At 43.2% G+C, this 19122-nt stretch overlaps 1 protein-coding gene across 48 annotated transcripts in view; it reads right to left on the bottom strand.

Annotated features, from left to right (window-relative positions):
* SORBS1 (sorbin and SH3 domain containing 1) overlaps positions 1-19122 on the bottom strand; it is a 259100-nt gene that overhangs the window by 155838 nt on the left and 84140 nt on the right. The window contains exon 1 of one of the 48 annotated variants that reach the window (XM_017894530.1): positions 16461-16479. The exons of the other annotated variants lie outside the window; for them this stretch is intronic. The gene's annotated coding sequence lies outside the window, so the exon portion shown is untranslated. Of the gene's footprint in view, positions 1-16460; positions 16480-19122 lie in introns of those variants that run through there. 48 annotated transcript variants of the gene reach the window in all.

The raw sequence follows: 19122 nt of genomic DNA, 5'->3' as shown, positions 1-19122 counted from the left end.
CAACCAAGTGACTGCAACACCAAGTATTAAACAATGATGCTCAACCCTAAACTGTCACACAAAGCTGGAAATGTTTATTAATTTGTACCATCACTTTAAATGTAATTTATAATTTGTACTGAGCATGTCAGAATTGCATTAAGCAGGGAGACAGTTTTTCCTTTTTTTCCTGCAAAAAAGTTCACAGTGAATAAAACAATGTGCAAATGTGATTCGACTTGCTGGACCTGCCAGTCATGACTGCTGCCCCATCTGTACACAGTCTGGCACAGGGTTTCCAAGTGAGAAGTTTACTAGGAGTATACTCATCCATTAACTTAAATATTTCTAAGACTGGACGTTCAGGAAAGCAAATAATTGAAATGCACCCTACCTTTAAGACAGTTTCATATCATAATCTACAAAATGACTATAACTTTAAAAAATGGATATATTTGACACATCTGTGATGCCATCTAAAGAGTGAGTGTTTACTTTTTAATTAGACAGGCTTTGATTTCTAATAGTCTATTAATACTTTATCCTATCATATTATTTTCAAAGGAAAATTTCCATTTTGCATCAAACTCTTAAATTCCCAACTTCTCAATGTGTTTTCACTAAGTATAGTCTTTATTAATTATTCAGCAATAGTAAAAGTTTCTTAAAGAAAACAATTGGAAAAGCAATAAAACCAAAAAATTCAAAAGCGGCCATTCAAGTATCAAACTTTTTTTAAGAAGACTCTTTTCATCTCATTTCAAGAGTGAAGCTTTTTTTGAATAGGTTTGTTTTATTTTTGAAAGCATTTTTTAAACTACAAAAGAAATATAAGCACACAACTAAACATCTGAAAATGAAATAAAAAGATCTATAATGTCACTACCCTAACGCAATCTCATTATTTGCTGAATTTCCCTGTAATCTTTCTTTATATTATCTGGTTATGTTCACAATATATGAATAGTATTATCTCATAAGTATTTTTCTTCCTGCTATAAAAGCTTTGAAATATGGTTCTAATTCTGCATGTTTTCTATATAAAGAGTTTTCCAGACTTTAGAAATCTGTTGAACTACATTTCCACAACGACCACTCATATCCTGCTGAATTTGCCTCTGATCCAGATAATTGCAAAATATTCAGTACTATACCACTCTGCAACATGCAAACTTTTTTCTTTGGTCAGGGAGGGAGCATATACACAAGTTCTGCTTCCCACTTCTTTTGAAGGGCAGCTAAATTTGATGTATTTTATTTATTGCTAGGGGAAAAAAACCCTATTGTTATCATCAAGAACCTCTCCTCATGCTTAGCACATTACATACAATATCTCATTTAATCTTAGTAGCCTTACTGAGTAGGCACTGTTACCAATTCAGAAAGGAGGCAATGATCCAGTGTCTTCTCTAGGGTCACCCTACTAGTAAATGGTGGAATTGTGACGTATAACCCAATCTATCTGACCCTAAATCCCAGGGCTCTTAAGAACTATTATGCCTCATACTACAAAGCTGTGCCTTGCAATGCATTTCCCTTCCTTGCACTCACCTTATTTTAAAAACATCTTTCCATTGCATTTGTTTGTATGGTGATTAAAACAATGTGCTCAACAAATAATTTGCCAAGTGCTTATGGAGTGTCTTCTTGGTACCACATGCTGTGCTCAGTGCCAGGCTACAGAGATGAACATTATCACTGCCCCTCAAGGAGGCAGTAGTCTTTTTTCTTTTTCTTTTTTCTTTTTTTTTTTGAGATGGAGTCTCGCTCTGTCGCACAGGCTAGAGTGCAGTGTCGTGATCCTGGCTCACTGCAAGCTCCGCCTCCCGGGTTCACGCCATTCTCTTGCCTCAGCCTCCAGAGTAGCTAGGACTACAGGCGCCCGCCACCTCGCCCGGCTAATTTTTTGTATATTTAGTAAGACGGGGTTTCACCGTGGTCTCGATCTCCTGACCTCGTGATCCACCCGCCTCGGCCTCCCAAAGTGCTGAGACTACAGTGTGCCCAGCCAGCAGTGGTCTTATAATCCAAGGCACAGAGGGTGCTTAAAAGCAAGACACTGGTTTTTTTTTTTTTTAAGCCACGTGATGCCTGGCCAGTGTCCCACTGATGATGGCAGCTGAGAGAGTGACAGGGAACAGAAGTTTGTCCTGAGCCCCATGAGCAGATACAAGTGATCCCTTCCATCCAAGAAATAAACTGAGAGCTAATGAGGATGCTTCGCATTGTTCACTCTGACCTTTTCACAGCACAAATTCCAGAACTGGGAATTTTTGGTTCTGCGAATGGAGGCATTAAAAGGAAAATATCAGTTTAAAGTAAAACCAAGTTTTGGAAAATTTGAAAAGGGATTTTTAAAGTCTTTGCATAGTTATACTATTGGGGTCACCCTCCAATCCCAAGTGGCTCTTTCAGTCCAGCTCTTTATTCCCTTGACTTGGCTCTGGCCAACTCAAGTAGAAAAGATATCCCAAGTTCCAGTAAACACAAGGCTCTTTTTAGCACTGGCAGAGTGCTGGAGGGGGGCTGGCAGGAGGTTTTTCTGGCCAAGCTTGAGCCAGAGTCTTAATAGACAGGCAGTATCCCCCAGGGCCCACAAGGCAGTGACAGGTAACCAAGGTGAGAGAACCCTCAGGAAATGGGTCCACCTAAGTAGCCCATGGTCACAAATGTCCCGATTCTCCTGCCATTGTTAACCCCTGGCAATTCCATGCTTTCCTTTAATGAGACAGTCCTGTTTCTTCTCTCTATCCATGCCTTCACCTTCTCTTAGAGGCAAGACAATTAAGAATGTAGGCTCAGGCTGGGGCAGTGGGTCACACCTGTAATCCCAGCACTTTGGGAGGCTGAGGCGGGAGGATCACTACAGACCAGGAGTTGAAGACCAGCCTGGCCAACATGGCAAAACCCCACCTTTACTAAAAATACAAAAATTAGCCAGGCAAGGTGGCACGTGCCTGTAATCTCACCTACTTGGGAAACTGAGGAACGGGAATCACCCGAACCTGGGAGGTGGAGGATGAAGTGAACAGAGATTGCATCACTGCACTCCAGCCTGGAAGACAGAGCGAGACTCTGTCTTTAAAAAAAAAAAAAAAAAAAAAAAAAAAAAAAAAAAGTAGGCTCAAATTCAAGTACCAGCTCCACCACTTACTGGCTATGGAAACTTGGGCAAATTATCTTGGTGTCTTCGTCTGTAAGAAAGGGTAAACACAGCACTCCTCTTATGTGGTTACTACAAGGCTTGATGAGGATATTATAGGTAAAGCAATTAAAAGCACCTGGAAGAGTCGGGGGATGGTGCAAGTGTTTGATAAACAACAGCTGTCACTCAGGGCACTCGCTGTCTAACCTACTATTTGTCCCACGTATGTGACAGGTCCCGTATCATTTATTCTTCTCCAAGCCACGCATAACTCTCTGGAGGGGCTGAATACTCTGCACACTCTAGCATTCTCTCTGCTCTTGCAGAATGACCAACAAACATGTTTTCTTGGTTTACTTATCTATGAGGGACCTTTGAAAACACCCAGGTGTAAAATGCTCTCTTACAGTTGGAACTATCTCAGGACCCTGTGAAGTGGAAAGTAGTCAATAAAAAACATTGTTGGGTTTACTGTGTTGTGAAAGACCTTAGAAATGATCTAGTTTGACATCTTCACTGTATAGAAGAGGAAGCAGTCCAGGTGGAAAAGGAGAAAGTCTACCCACAAAGTCAGAATGAGCTTGGGACCTGGACAGGAATGAAACATGGGCTCTAACTTTCAACACAGCACTGCTTCCCGCAAAGGATGCTGTCCTGAGTCAAGTCGCAGATAACTGGCTTTGCCTTCCTACAGACCAAACGGTAAGGAGAATGTCATGCTAGTGTCATGTTTAAAGAGGAGCAAAATTCTTTAGTCACTGCAAATATGCCTTCTGAATTTTAACACGGTGCCTTGGATGAAGTAAAGGGGCAAGAGACATTTTGTTGCTTTGATTTCACATAAAAAGGCAAAAGAGGCCAGGCTTGGCGGCTCACGCCTGTAATCCCAGCACTTTGGGAGGCCGAGGCGGGCGGATCACAAGGTCAGGAGATCGAGACCATTCTGGCTAACACAGTGAAACCCCGTCTCTACTAAAAATACAAAAAATTAGCTGGGCGTGGTGACAGGTGCCTGTAGTCCCGGCTACTCAGGAGGCTAAGGCAGGAAAATGGCGTGAACCCAGGAGGCAGAGCTTGCAGTGAGCAGAGATCACGCCACAGCACTCCAGCCTGGGCGACAGAGCGAGATTCCTTCTCAAAAAAACAAAAAACAAAAAAAGACATGTAAGGTTAAAAAAGGCACTATTTCAAGAACATGCTCCAGAATAAAGGCTTTTGTATGAGTTTCAATTCCAACTAAGATTTACTAGAAGTCTTTCAAAAAGTGCACCCAAAACTAATCGTGACGAATGGGATCCTTAGTATCTTATTTGGAGGGATGTTACAGACAGCAACTTCCGGTTTATTCATAATGAGGTGAGACATCACCCAGGCTTTGAGACAAACTTTAACTTTCCATATGAACGCTTCNNNAAAAAAAAAAAAAAGACAAAAATATACTAGGAAGTATATCCTCACTTTTGAAATTTCTTCTCAATTCAAACACTTACCAAATACAGAGTTAATGGAATGTTCTAGATAATGAAATATACTGGTAGATTAGCAAGTTCAATTTTTAAAGAATGAGGAATATCACGAAACGAAGTATGCTAGCATCTAAATATCACTGAATCTTCCTATGGACAAAAGGCATCTATGCAGCATCACTTTGGGCACTGATGACCATGATTCTGTGATGTAGCACATATTCCAGACTTGTTATGACAGTCCCAGCTCAAATTATCTATCTCTGTCCCAATAATTAAAAATTCTGGGCCAGGTGTGGTGGCTCACACCTGTAATCCCAGCACTTTGGGAGGCCGAGGCAGGCAGATCACGAGGTCAGGAGTTTGAGAGCAGCCTGGCCAACATAGTAAAACCCCATCTCTACTAAAAATACAAAAAAATTAGCTGGGCGTGGTGGTGGGTGCCTGTAATCCCAGCTACTTGGGAGGCTGAGGCAGGAGAACTGCTTGAACCCAGGAGGCAGAGGTTACAGTGAGCCAAGATCGTGCCACTGTACTCTAGCCTGGGCAACAGTGCAAGACTCAAAAAAAAAAAAAAAAAAAATTATGGCTGGGCACAGTGGCTCATGCCTGTAATCCCAGCACATTGGGAGGCCGAGGTGGGCTAATCACGAGGTCAGGAGTTCGACCAGGCTGGTCTCAGAAGGAGACCAGCCAGGCCAACATGATGAAACCCCGTCTCTACTAAAAATACAAAAAATTAGCTGGCTGTAGTGGCGGGCGCCTGTAATCCCAGCTAATCAGGAGGCTGAGGCAGGAGAATCGCTTGAACCCTGGAGGTGGAGGTGGAGGTGGCAGGGAGCCGAGATCACGGCACTGCACTCCAGCCCGGCAAGAGAGCAAGACTCCATCTCAAAAAAAAAAAAATTCTTCCCAAATTCCAACTTTTCAGGAACTAGTAACTGAATAAATCAAGACAGTAAGCATTATAAATAGAAATCAATCGAAGCCACAACACTGAAAAACCACAAAAGGAAGGAAGGCTCACAGGCTCATGTACAGAAGCATGTGCACACGAGAAAGCGCTCGTTAGATCTACAGCTATAGATGTGACACATTTGTAAGAGCCCCAATATGGAGCCAATGTGACAGCAGACACAGCTTGTGCAACAATGCAAATTCTGCAACCAGAATCTTTAATTACCCATATTCATGAGAAAGAAGCAAATGGCAAGAAAGGTGGATATCACAGATTTCTTTTTTTTCCCCTCTAAGGAAAAAAAAATCAACTTTATAGGTATATTCTGGTCAGAAAACACTGAACTCCAACTCCTATACTTCCTACATTATTATCAGTCTGAACCATTTCAGATAACCTTTTTAAAGTAAAAAATAGTCAAATATTGGAATATCATGTTGTTCAAACTAACATATAGCATTATGAAGAAACATAAGACTTCAGTCATCAAAGACAGCCTCCAACATGGGTTCAGAAAATCATCTCTATTTTAAATTATTTTCTTCAACGAGTTCTGGGGTAGAAAAAGTAGGGTGATTTGGGGTTAACAGTTATATAAGTTACCAAAAACTCCATTGACTAGAACTCTTCGTTTTCTAAGCATTCCTATTAAAGTTTTACTGCAGAATAATTTATGAGATGTCTGAGGCATGTTGTGAAAAAAAAATATGTCTGACATTTAAGACTATTTTAAAACATCTCTCTTGCAAAAAGAGCCAGAGGTGTGGCAAGTTTGGGCCTTGCTGGAGCCTGGGGGAGAGCTGGGGTTTTCAGCAGTTTGGGGCAGGGAGCTGGCCCAGCTTCAAAGGCCTAGCGAGGCTGGCTCTCCACGCACCCTGAGGCGCTATTGGGCAAAGACAGCAACTGTGTTCCTATCTGGGGCCCCAGCCCTCTGTTTGCCCTTCAAGGTTCCCTGCTGCCTGAGGAAACATGTGAAATATTTCCGTGAAGGGCCGGCTGTGTGGAAGCAACAGGAAATAAAGGTTTACCCCAGTGACTTCCCACTAACCAAGAGGCGGGGGTCCATCTGAGAAACACAGTTTTCCAAGTGACTTGTTATTTTTACCAGATGTTTTCAAAGGCAGGTCTTGTGCAGAGGATTTGAGAGGTGTTTTTGTTTTTTGGAATAGAAAGTCCTTAACCATAAGAAGTATTCTAATTGAGCATTAAAAGCCAACCCAAATTTAAACTCACATGGGGAAAAGAAACCTCCACAGAAACATGACTTCTAAATTGTCTTTGGGCTTAAGAGAAATTGAGCACTGATATACTCTGAAACTTCCCAAAGGAAGCAAAATCAGTTCTTAGAAAATTCAGTCTTTACCGTCTCCTAACAAAGGTGTTAGGCTGAAGAGACTTCACTGGAACAGCACGGCCCGGATGTAAAAACTGGTGGTCAGCAGCACCCTCAGATCCCACGGTGACCCCTTCTCCAAACCGCCCATGCTGCCATTTGGTTAAGGCACCCGCGCAAGGAGAGCCCTTGCCTTCCACTCTCACTGCCAGGCCTTCCCAAGCAGCGCCCCCTTGTCTGAAAAATTTTCCCTCTCCCTCTTCCCAGCCCCTACAAGCTAAGCTGCCACATCATGTCCTTTACATGGCTCCTACCTCCTCTAGAAAGATTTTCTAGGATGGATGGATCCTAGGAAAGAATGGATGACAGATTTCCACAGCCCCAACTCAGCCAGACATGAAAATTCGTGTTTATGATCTTTCTTTCCCACGTATGGAACCTGCACGCTTTTATTATTAATGTACATATTTGCCTAAGGTGCTATTTTCTCCTGTCTACTGATTGCTCAGTGCAACGCACCTAGCTCCAAACATGAGCTTCTACAAAGCAATGTTTTTAGCCTCATTACATAGAGAAAGATTGAAGGAAATAAGGCTCAGCCTAAAGAAATGTGAACCAGGAGGTGCAGGCTGGGGACCTGATAGGGCAGAATGGAGTTCTGTCTCCTCCATCTCAGGTCCTATCTAAGGGCATTTTGCTTTGCCTCTTTGGGCTCCACTCCTCTTCTGCAAGGTATGAAATAATAAGACCTGCTTTGGGGCTATGACGATGACAATGTGATACGTGGAAAACCTTGGGTACACAGAGGAATCAAGCCCTGCATCACTGCCGATGCTTTTCCCAAGCCCTGCCCACACCCTTTATAAATAGTTCCTTCATTAAAATCGCATTAAATTACCGATTTAAATGTGCCATATGTTTTCTGCCAGGCCTCCAAAACGCTCAGTAAATGACATTTTCCTTTCCTTATCTTCCCCACCTTGACCCTAACATGCCATTTTCTATCTAAGAAAAACTCACTTCTTTTAAAAATATAACCCTTTACTCTCTAATGTTTAATTACTTCCATATCATCTCAATTTTCAACTTGCTGTATAAGCCTGGTTTACCCAAATTATAGATTCTGGCACCGGGTCTGACTAAACCTGTATTTGAAGTTTCTAAATGTCTCACTGATTTACAAGGTCATAAAATCTCGAGGCTCAAAGCACCCTTAGATTAGCTAAGCCAACATTTCCCAAAATGTGTTCCACAAAACACTGTGTGTTCCCGGAAAAAGCAGGTATGCAGCAGAAAACGTGTTCCAGGGGCTCGCAAGTTTGCAACATCCGTGGAGACTCTCAGAGACCTTCAGTGACATACTGAGGCATCTGAAAAGTCTTGCCCAAAAGAATCCTGCTTAAATTAGCCACAGCAGCATTTCACCAACTTATTTGGCCACAGGACCCCTCACCCACCCCTACCCTTAGAGTACCCATTAACATCCCGCATCATAAATGTTCATAAAATACCCCTAGAAGGGGAGAGAAGACAGACAAATTCACTTTCCCAAAGTCAGAGAGTAAATGGTGAAGCTGGCTTCAAACCCAGGTCTCTTAGACCCTCAGTCCCCTGCTCTTACCACTACACTAAAGGTTCTCAAAAGTCAGCATACAGCAGAGTCACCAGCAGGGCTTGTTAAAGGGCAGACTGCTGAGCTCTGGCCCCAGACTTTCTATCTACTGCAGTGGGTATGAGCACATTTCTAACTAGTTCCCAGGTGATCCTGCTGCTAGGAGGCACCTGTTGAGAACCACTGAACTGCATCCATCTGCAGGGGTATAGGAGATGGGTAGCACCTTGCCCTAAAGAGTAAAGACCTAGTGGGTGACCAAGGCATAAACACGTGAAAACACCTAAATGACAACAGGTTTAAGGAACTACTCTTCAACATAAAATGCCATATCTAACTAACTGCCAAAAATTCCAGAGTCAAAGAACTACAAAAGTTAGACAGTGAGAACTGAGCTAGACCTTAAAGGACAGAAAGGTCAGTATAAGGAAGAAATGAAGAATGGGAAGAGCATTCCAAGTGGAAACAGTGGTTCCTATTATCCCAATATTTGTGTTTGTAAAATCATAGCTTTTGGAGCTGGAAGAGACCTGGCCTGTATGTCTTTGGAAAACACTCTGGTTCTTACATTTAAATATGGGTGTGACTGCTATCTCAAAAATTCACAGCAAAACACTTAATGCAAAATAGAGTAGTTCCTCTACAAATAAGTGATTTGGAGGAGCTAGCAAAGGTCTTCCTGCTCCCTTTCCATCTGCAGCTTTACTTCCCCAGGTCACCACCCCCACTGCCTTGTAGCCCATCCCCAACAACCTAAACCAAGGACCACTAAATCTGCAAGTCAACAGTTCATGCTTTCTTTTGAAAGTGGGGAGCAAAGGAGTCAAAGTAGTTCTCATGCAAGTGCGATTCTAATAGAGCTTTGATGAGATGAAACCATTTCTTGACACTGCCTCTACGTCCTGCCACATTCCCCAACAACAACCAATACAATCTGGGGAAAGGGTCGGGCGTGGTGGCTCAAACCTGTAATCCCAGCACTTTGGGAGACCAAGGCAGATGGATCACCTGAATTCAGGAGTTTGAGACCAGCCTGGCCAACATGGCGAAACCCTGTCTCTACTAAAAATACAAAAAAATTAGCTGGGCGTGGTGGCAGGTGCCTGTAATCCCAGCTACTTGGGAGGCTGAGGCAGGAGAATTGCTTGAACCCATGAGGCGGAGGCTGCAGTGATCCAAGATCACGCCATTGCACTCCAGCCTGGGTGACAGAGCAAGACTCTGTCTTGAAAAAAAAAAAAAAATCTGGGGAAAGGATTTTGTGAGTGGGCCATGGCAAAATGCTTCAAAGGAATAATCAGGGTCGAAAATACCATTCTCTATTATCACTTCAGGGGCTACCATACACCACTGTGCCCCCAATTCTCATTTCACAATGCCGCTGCTAGTTACTGCTGTCAGAGAAATAGTAATGACCTCCTTGGAGTAGGGAGATGATAAGCCTGCCTCTAATTCACTCATGTACAGGGATTCATTCATTGAACATTTGGTTAACGTTTAAGGTAGGATGCTATTGACAACAATTGAGCTGTAAACTGCCCTCCCAGTAAAGGCAGAAAAAGCACACTGGTAAATCACAGGGCATGAGTCAGGAGGAGAGTGGAGAGGAAGAACACGGAGGTGAGGATGGAGGAGGGGTCAGGCGCAGTGGCTCACACCTGTAATCCCAGCACTTTGGGAGGCCAGGTGGGAGGACTGCTTGAGCCCAGGAGTTTGAGATCAGCCTGGGCAACATAGTGAGACTCCATCTCTACGAAAAATAACAATAAAAATTAGCTGGGCATGGTGGTGCACGCCTGTAGTCCAAGCTACTTGGGAGGCTGAGCAGGAAGATCAGTTGAGCCTGGGAGGGTGAGGCTGCAGTGAGCTCTGATCACACCACTGCACTCCAGCCTGGGTGACAGAGCAAGATCCTGTCTCAAAAAGAAAAGGTGAAAGAGGGTACTTCCAGGGGACCGTGGGGCAGTGACAGGAGGAAGTGGAAGGCAGAAGATGGAAGGGAAGAACAGATGGCCCTTGAGCACCGGCCCTCTGTTGCACACTGCTGAGTCCTTCGCCTACTCTCTCCTGTTATCCTCATAAAGCTCCATGATGTGGAACCATTTGTGAATGAAGAACCAGAGCTTTGGAAGCTTAAGTGACTTGCCCACGGTCAGACAGCTAACAAACCCCTCTGTGGCAATTTTAGCTCTGGTTTGTCTGAATCCAACTGGTAGTCTTTTAAGGTGATGTAAGGCCCTGGAACATCCACCTCCAAAGTCGGCTAAAGCAGGGTAAGGACACTGTGCAGTCTTTTCCAAAGATGCAACTTATAACTTAAAACTTGATGAAATAATTTACTAAATATTGAGTCATACATACACATGAGCTATATATTTGCCTAAACGTAAATATTTAAGTATTGTAAGGTTCTAAATTAACTATGAATGGGGCGGGGGGGAGTCAGACAATTTGTTTAAAATTATCACCATTGACAATACATTTTATACCTCTAAAGGGGTTTGAACACATGAGTACAGTGGCCTGAAAAACCATCTTCCCTATTCTCCTCCAGGATGTTACACAAAAGTTACAAGGGAATGATGAAGGACAGGAGGACAAACGTGACATCTGAACAAATCAAGGAAACAGATATAACCCAGAGACCCAACAACTGTGGTATGGCTTCTGAAAGCCACTGAGCTGGTTCAGAAACATGCACAGATAAGAACAGCTTAGGATTTGTATGTTTCCAGATCACATGAAATAACACTAGTAAATACAAACAGGCCTGTCTACATGTCCAGCACAGGTCTATAAGCTTTAGATGGACTAGTGTTTTTAACCGTTACATCCTGCCTACAAGATAAATACTACCTTACAAATGAGGACCCTGAGACACAGAGAGATAAAGTAACTGGCCAAGACCACATACTTCAATAGTAAATGAAGAAACTAGGGTTTAAACCCAGGCCCTTGGGTTCCAGAGCCCTGCTTGTAACCACTGAGACAGACCACCTATCCTACAGCAGATGTACAAGATTATTCATTACATCATGACTTTACGGGCACAAGATTAAGACAGTCTAACTACCGTTCGTAGGCAATTATTTATATATTATGGCACATCTACTCAATGGAAAATTAGACAGCTGTTAAAGAGAATGAGGTATCTCAATGTGTGATGTGGAATGATCTCCAAGATTAGAGTTAAATAAAAATGGTTCAAAATATTGTAGATAGCCAGGCGCAGTGGCTCACGCCTGTAATCCCAGCACTTTGGGAGGCCGAGGTGGGTGGATCACCTGAGGTCAGGAGTTCAAGACCAGTCTGACCAATATGGTGAAACCCTGTCTCTATTAAATACAAAAATTAGCTGGGCGTGATGGTGGGCACCTGTAATCCCAGCTACTCGGGAGGCTGAGGCAGGAGAACGGCTTGACCTGGGAGGTGGAGGCTGCAGTAAGCTGAGATCACACCATTGCACTCCAGCCTGGGCGACAGAGTGAGACTCCGTCTCAAAAAAAAAAAATTGTAGATAATATGTGTCATTTATATGAACTATATACATAATATACACACACACACACATACATATTTATAAATATCTAGAAAATCTCCAGAATAGTATAGAATAAAATGGTGCTCAGGATTTCTTCCGAAGAGAGTACCTAGATCCTAGATATGAGAGAGGTAGAAGATTTACTTTTCACTGAAAATGTTTTACTAATTTTAAATTTTGCACATGGTCAATTTTGTATATCACCTACTTATTTAAAGCAAATTCAAAAACAAATTAAAACTGTTTTCCAACCTAATGCACAGTTTTGGGGAAGATGGATAGAATAAAAGTAATCAGAACGGTCTCTTATGACAGACATCCTCTATTCATTCCTTAGAGAGAAGTGAATAACTTCCTGCAAGTTTTCACAGTAGAGATTCTGAAATGCTTAGGGAAAAGAAAAAAAAAGCCATTCACTTCCCTCAGCCCAGACATTTGTTTCTTAAAAATGCAGTGGACAGATAGCAGGAAAGAACTCCCTGCATAGATTATAGGAAAAGGTAGTTCAATATTTGTGCGTGCGGTATATGTGAGAGATCATAAGAAATCCTTAAAAAAGAATAAAGATGGCAGGTAATGAACCAGCACCACCGCTGTGTGGCTGAAATAGAGATGGGTATGTCACCTCCATGCCACCAAAGAAACGGAGTCTCTCATGTCCTACAAAGCATGCAAGGCATCTTGCCTTGCCAAATTTAAACAGGGATATTATTTTTAAGTTACTATAATTAGTTTCCATTTGTCTGTGAATCAGCCTTTATGAGGCAATAGCATCTAAAGCCCTATCAGATGAAACATGAAGCCACATCATGTCTGTTTATTATTTTGAAGAGAGAGGGTGCCAAGTTTCCTGTAACACCCAATTCAAACACTGAAATTTGGAGGACAGAATGTCCTGTTGTCCATGTTTGAAGATAGGAATATATTTTCATCTAATACATCAGAGTCCCAGGTTCAGCTGGCAACAGGAAGGAATTGAATTCCACAGCTCAAAAATAGGACTTAAGTACTAAAGCACCTTTCATTGCTCATATAGGATAATATTTATGTTTTAACCCCTCATGTGGCAGCGTGTGTTAAAGTGCCCATGTTTGGGAACAAATATGAGAATGTTTTAATCTAAAGATAACTGCCTAGGTGACAAGAGACTGGCAAGTGTTTTAAAGCTATGTTTACACTCCCTGATAATATGGCTCTCCTAATTAAGTTTCTCAAGAGCAATGAAGAGTTTCTAACACAAATAAAAAGGTAGGGGGACAGGAGCGTTCCTATTTAAGCCTGAGCTTCCAGCAAATGACATGGCTCCTCTAAGGGGTTCTGAAATCAGATATTGGAATATAGTAGAATCTTCTGGTCTCCAAAGGAAGTCCAGCCAGAAAGCAGGTAACACGAACTTTGATGCAGTTAGAATCTGGAAGAGGTTTAAACTGGCTGCCTTAGTAAGCCCCAGAGACCCAATGAGAGCGCACAAGCTCAATGCCATCATTCACAAAGAACATCAGTGGGCAGTATGCCAGCAGATCTGGCACATGGTGGTGGGGGCGGTGGTGCAGAAGAGGGAGATACACTAGTCACTTGTCTTCAGATTTATTACAGTAAAGCCTTAATATCTTCATGCCCTCGATAAATGTGTACAGGCACACCTGTATCTTTTATAGCAAGTACCATGCGTTCTGGTTCTAGTTATAACATATACTAGCCGGGTTCCCTTCAGCAAACCACTTTAACCTTTCAGAACTTCATTTTTCCTCCTCAAATACAAAACAAGCAATAATAACAAACATGGAATGAGGCAGTGGGGAGTAATACTTGCCCTGTATCTAACCTCAGGATTTCTTTAAGAACCAAAATGAAATAATTAATAATAGTTTCACAGTCTTTAAGGTTCAGCAAACATGTATATAATGTTTTCTTATAGCTGGGATGAGGTGCTTGACAATTCTCACATCTAACAACCCTCTGATAAGGGTACTATTATTATCCTTGTTTTGTAGATAAGAAAATTAAGGCCCAGAGAGGTTCAATAACTTGCTGGAAGTTATGATACTAGTAAGGGGGATTTGAACTTTAGCAGCCTGACTCGAGTTTGTGGTACTATATACCACAATATGCAGCCTGTCATAATTATCATATGAACATTAATACTATATAATAACTAAATGTATGTTTATCTCAATTTCACAAATGAAGAAAATGAGGCTCAGAGAGGTAAGACACAAGCCAAGATCGTGGAGCAAGCAAATGGCAGAGCCAGGATTTGAAACTGAGTCTATGTGACTACAGACCCTGAACTCTCAACCACAAAGTTAATAAACGTCACTCCACAAATATTGACTCTGCATCTACTGCGCTCCGGGCTCCGTGTTCTAAAACACAATTTTTTTTAAAAAAAAGATAAGGTGGCAGTTGTTCGCCCAGGAGCTAAAAGGTTTTCACATCATCTCTAGGCCAGATCAGCCCCACCCCCACTCTCCAGGGCAAAGTTCCGGCCTCAAACAGCAGGTGCCCAGTGATAGCTGATGCCAATAACGACAATGACGACAGAAATATTTTAAATGTTAGGCTCTTGCTTCAAAAGGGAATTAGACTACTCAATTTCCAGGGCAAAAACATCCTTCGGGGCAAAATGCTGTTTATAAAACAATGTGAACAGGTGTGGCCTATCTCAACAGGTGAAATATTTGAGGAACACTGTTCATTCCTACCAGCCTTTCAACTCCCAAGGTAGGTTTTGCCCAACTCAACCTGGTTCTTCCCAGGCTTTCCTGATAGTCTTTTATCCCAGGGAAACCCCTCCGTTTGTTGCCCTAGAGGGCAAGGGCTAGGTTTTATACTCTTGACCAATACAAACACACACAGTGGTTCTAGCACAGTGCCTTGCAAATAAAAGGACCTAATGTCTTAGTGGATTCAATGGATGGAACAATATTTTATTATTTTCAAAGTACACTCATTTCCACTTCATAAGTGTTGCCAAGCAGCAGTCCCTGCACTGCTAAAATGACGATGTGAGAATCATTTTAATTAGCACGTTCATTGTTTGTATGCAAATGCACATTCCTAAAGTGGGTTCTTTAGAAAGCTTTCCTAAATCCACATCCCTCACAGTGATTTTTCTCCTTAAATCCTTTTCCATAGACACTAAAGAGATAAATTTCAATCCAGCCTGAGTCTTAATGATCCTGAATCTTTAATAATGGAATTAAGCTGCTTTTCTCTACAGGAATGGCAAGTCTAAAATGAGGAAATGTGAGGCACTTCCAGGCACCAAGATAGAGCTATCCCTTTGACTCAGTCATCCCAAAATAGGATGGGTGACTCCAAGAGAAAGCACACTCCCAGCACCGAGCTGCAGGAAAGTGAACAGTTTGGTGGACTGAGTCCCCCTGGGACAAACCTGAGAGTCTTCAGAGTCATCACAAACTTTCCAACCTCCTCCTCTTTTCCCTTCCCCAAATACTCTACTCCCAGCTCGGGGAGCCCGAACTCTCAGCCAGCCCACCCCTAGCCTGCTCCTTCCTTTAGTCTCTGACCTAGGGGCTGGGCAGCCTTGGTCTTGTGCCTCAGCTCAGGGAGAGGCCCAGATGCTCCTGGAGAACTCAACCCTGGCAGAGGCATTGGTGGACCCAGCCCAGCCCTGCCCTGGGTGGGAGTCCTGAAGAGCTGGTCTCTTGGGGAGTAGGAGTGGGAATAAGTTCTGGGTGGTCAGCACAGCTGAATCCTGAGCTGAGTCACTAACTCAGGCCTGTATGGTTATGCATGGCAGCCCAGAGGGCCAGTCACAGCTTAAAATGAGAGAGAACACCATGGTGAGAAGCAAAGTTTTTGGAAGGGCAAATGAGGAGTCAGAGATTATCTAAGCTTGGAGAAAAACTCTGTGGTCCAAAGAGGGTGGGAAAAGTCAGGAGCCAGGAAAGCACTAGAAAATCCTTCAAGGGGTTGCAAAGCACTCCTACCATTGGAATGCCCTATCTGCATGTCTGGGCTACAGGAAGAAGGAATGGAGTCAAAGCTGAACAAAGAACAGCAGCATTTATGGTCAGAGGAAAGTCCAAAAGGCTAAGGCAGGGGTGTCCAACCTTTTGGCTTCCCTGGGCCATACTGGAAGAAAAAGAATTGTTTTGGGCCACACATAAAATACACTAACACTAGTGATAGCTGATGAGCTAAAACAAAACAAAATGCACACAGACACACACATCCCATAATGTTTTAAGGAAGTTTACAAATTTGTGCTGGGCCACATTCAAAGCCATCCTGGGCCACATACAGCCCACAGGCCTTGGGTTGGACAAGCTTGGTCTAAGGTCCGGGAAGAGTTAAAACAGGAGAAATCGAAATAACCATCAGGGTTTTTTTTTGGTGGTTCTTTTTTGAAAAATCTATGATCAGACCAAGAAAAAAAGCAAAGCGTATGATAACAGACCTGCTTGAAGAAGCCCTCGTCATATTATAAGAGAAGCCACTCCTCCCCATGTTGCTTCCACCTCCTCCAACGATGAGAATGATCTTACTGGAAAGGGAGACTCTGGTAAGAGGTGACTGAGGCAGAAGACAGGTGTGGAGCTAGGAGAGTCACAGCCCCTTTAAGTGAGAGCTACTCCTTTTCAGGTTTTCAGGCTCAGGTGAACCACATCCATAGACAGCTAAAAGAATCTGAACTGTCACTGATGAATCACGATCAGTAATCTTTCAGAAACCTCTGAGAGGAGGAAAGGTGATAAAAATTGAGGAACTAAATAATTAACACTAAGAAGGGTCTAGAAGTATACACTGAGAAGTTTGGCATCAACATCCTGAAGAATTCTAGCCTGGAATATTAAATAGATGAATAGCTAAGAAAAGAAAGTGGTGACTCTTTCTTTTGGTGTCACTCCAAGAACTGACATAGGCTCGCTGTGGAAAAGTATCAATTAATTTCCCTTTTTAAAAATAGAATTATTAGACCAACAGCTCAGATGAGCATAACTTCACAGACAGGATCCCAACACATTTCTGGGACCCCCACTGAGCCCCTTCTCTCTCATTTATAACCACAGTTCCCTGGCACCACACGGGAAAATTATGCACACCTGGAGGAGGGCTTGAGGTTAGGGCGCAAGGAAGGACACCACTGAGGATAACCCCTAAAGGTCACAGCCAAGCAGTGTGATGGCTGACACCTTAGAAATACATGATTGTTAAGGCCTGCTAGTCCAAGCTGGATCAGTCTCCGGACTGTCATTCTCAAAACTAGCCAGCATAAAGACCACTGCAGGCAGGAGGGGACGGGGGATGTCAAGAACATTTTAAGTGTGGCGACACCCTTCTCACTCAGTGACCTGTGACTGCCAAGCCAAGATCCCTGAATGGAAACGCCTGGTTGGAACTCCTTCTTAGCTCATCAGTCAGACAAGCATCTTTGGAGCTATTTTTTCCAAGGAAGGGGACGTCCCTGAAGGAAATGAGTAGATGCCAAGCAGAGAATATAGCAAATCAAAATACTTCCTGACACAGCCAAATCCTTGGCTGATGTACCTCCAGCTCAATGCCTGGAACTCAAGACCAGCCCAGGGAGGATCAGACACAGGCTCCCATGTGGCTAGAAGCCAAGAAGGTCCAGAGTGGCTTCAGAAATCTCTAAGACTGAAGACACTGGGCTTGTTCCAAGCCATAGGATTTCTGAGCTAATGGGAGGATTGAACATCATCTTACTTTAAAAAAAAAAAAAGAAAAAGGTGAGGGGAATATACAAGTGCTCAGGGAAACAGTGTTGCAGAGTTCCTTAAAGTAGTGAAGGATTTCAACACTGGTCTCCAGAGTCCTTTTCCCAAAAATAGACACTTTTAGACACACACTGTTTAGTTAATTACCCAAGGAGACAAAAGGTTCAAACCAATCACCCCCACTCCCAGCACTCAGTCCTGGAACTGACCCTGAGGTACTTCGGGCCAGGGTGATGGGGAGAGAGGTCAGATGATCCGTGGCGATCTGGAACCAACCTCACAAAACTGCGTCATCCATGGACAGGCTGTAAGGGAACTAGCCACACCCCAGCCTCGGTCACACTGCAAATTTAACCCTAAGCAGAACATACTAAACATCAGTGTTGCTCAAAAGCTTAGAGACACACTTTGGAGAAGGGAGGCGTACAAACAAGCCTTTCTAGATGGCTGTCTTGTATGCCATCTTCCAGGGATGGGTCCAGAAACCAGCAGATACACTTTGGTTTGTTTTTTTTAACTGACACAAAATGGTTCGGAGATGTGCCCACTCTCTCTGTCTCAAAGATTCCCTTTTCAATGCTCTGTCAGTTCTTCTGCTTGCCCCAAGCAAGAAACCTCCATCATGCACTACCAGTCTTCAACACATACTAAATCGGGGCAATGTGGAGACAGGGGAGGCAGTGATGGCAGCCAGGAGGGGACAGGCTGAAGCAAAAGACACTGAATACTTGAAACCACAAATCCTGAATCTGCAATTCCTCTGTTTACTTAGAAACAGTTGCTGATGCTTACCCTGCCCAAAGATAAACTAGGACAAACCGGAAAGGGAAGGGGAAGCAGTGAGGTAAGGGCTGTTGTAAACCTGGCACCATGCATGCAGAGGAAAAGCTCCCTGCGTGGTCAGGACATAGTTTTCCTCCCAATGAGAAAAGTTAGATAACAGTATGAAGAGTGATATTAGGCTGAATCCAGGCACTAAGCAGAGGCAGAGGGCTGCTGTCCTCACACACATAAAAAGCATTTGGAGAGCACTGTGGTGTGGTGGAAAGAGCATGGCATTTGGAGTCAGAGGAGGTGAACTTGAGTCCTGGCTCTGCCTAGGACAAGCTGTGTGACCTCAGGCTAGGCATTCAACCCCTCTGAGTTTCAATTCTCTGTGAACTATGAAACAAATGACTTAGACTAGCTGATCTTGTAGGTGTCTTTCAGTTCCATCACTCTCTGATGCTACTAATAATGCAACAAAAACGTTAATGCATCCACTCAGCAAGCATTTCCTGAACACATTCTGCATGCCAGCTCCTCCGCTGGGTATGAGGGACAATCTTGCACCCAAGGAACCTTCCAATCCACATATGCGAGAGACTTATAAATGAGTCTGTA

The sequence above is a fragment of the Rhinopithecus bieti genome, unplaced genomic scaffold (assembly GCF_001698545.2).
Source record: "Rhinopithecus bieti isolate Rb0 unplaced genomic scaffold, ASM169854v2 scaffold_25291, whole genome shotgun sequence".
In the NCBI taxonomy this organism is placed as follows: domain Eukaryota; kingdom Metazoa; phylum Chordata; class Mammalia; order Primates; family Cercopithecidae; genus Rhinopithecus; species Rhinopithecus bieti.
Note: the sequence above shows the minus strand (reverse complement) of the source record. Positions and strands in the feature narration are given on the sequence as shown.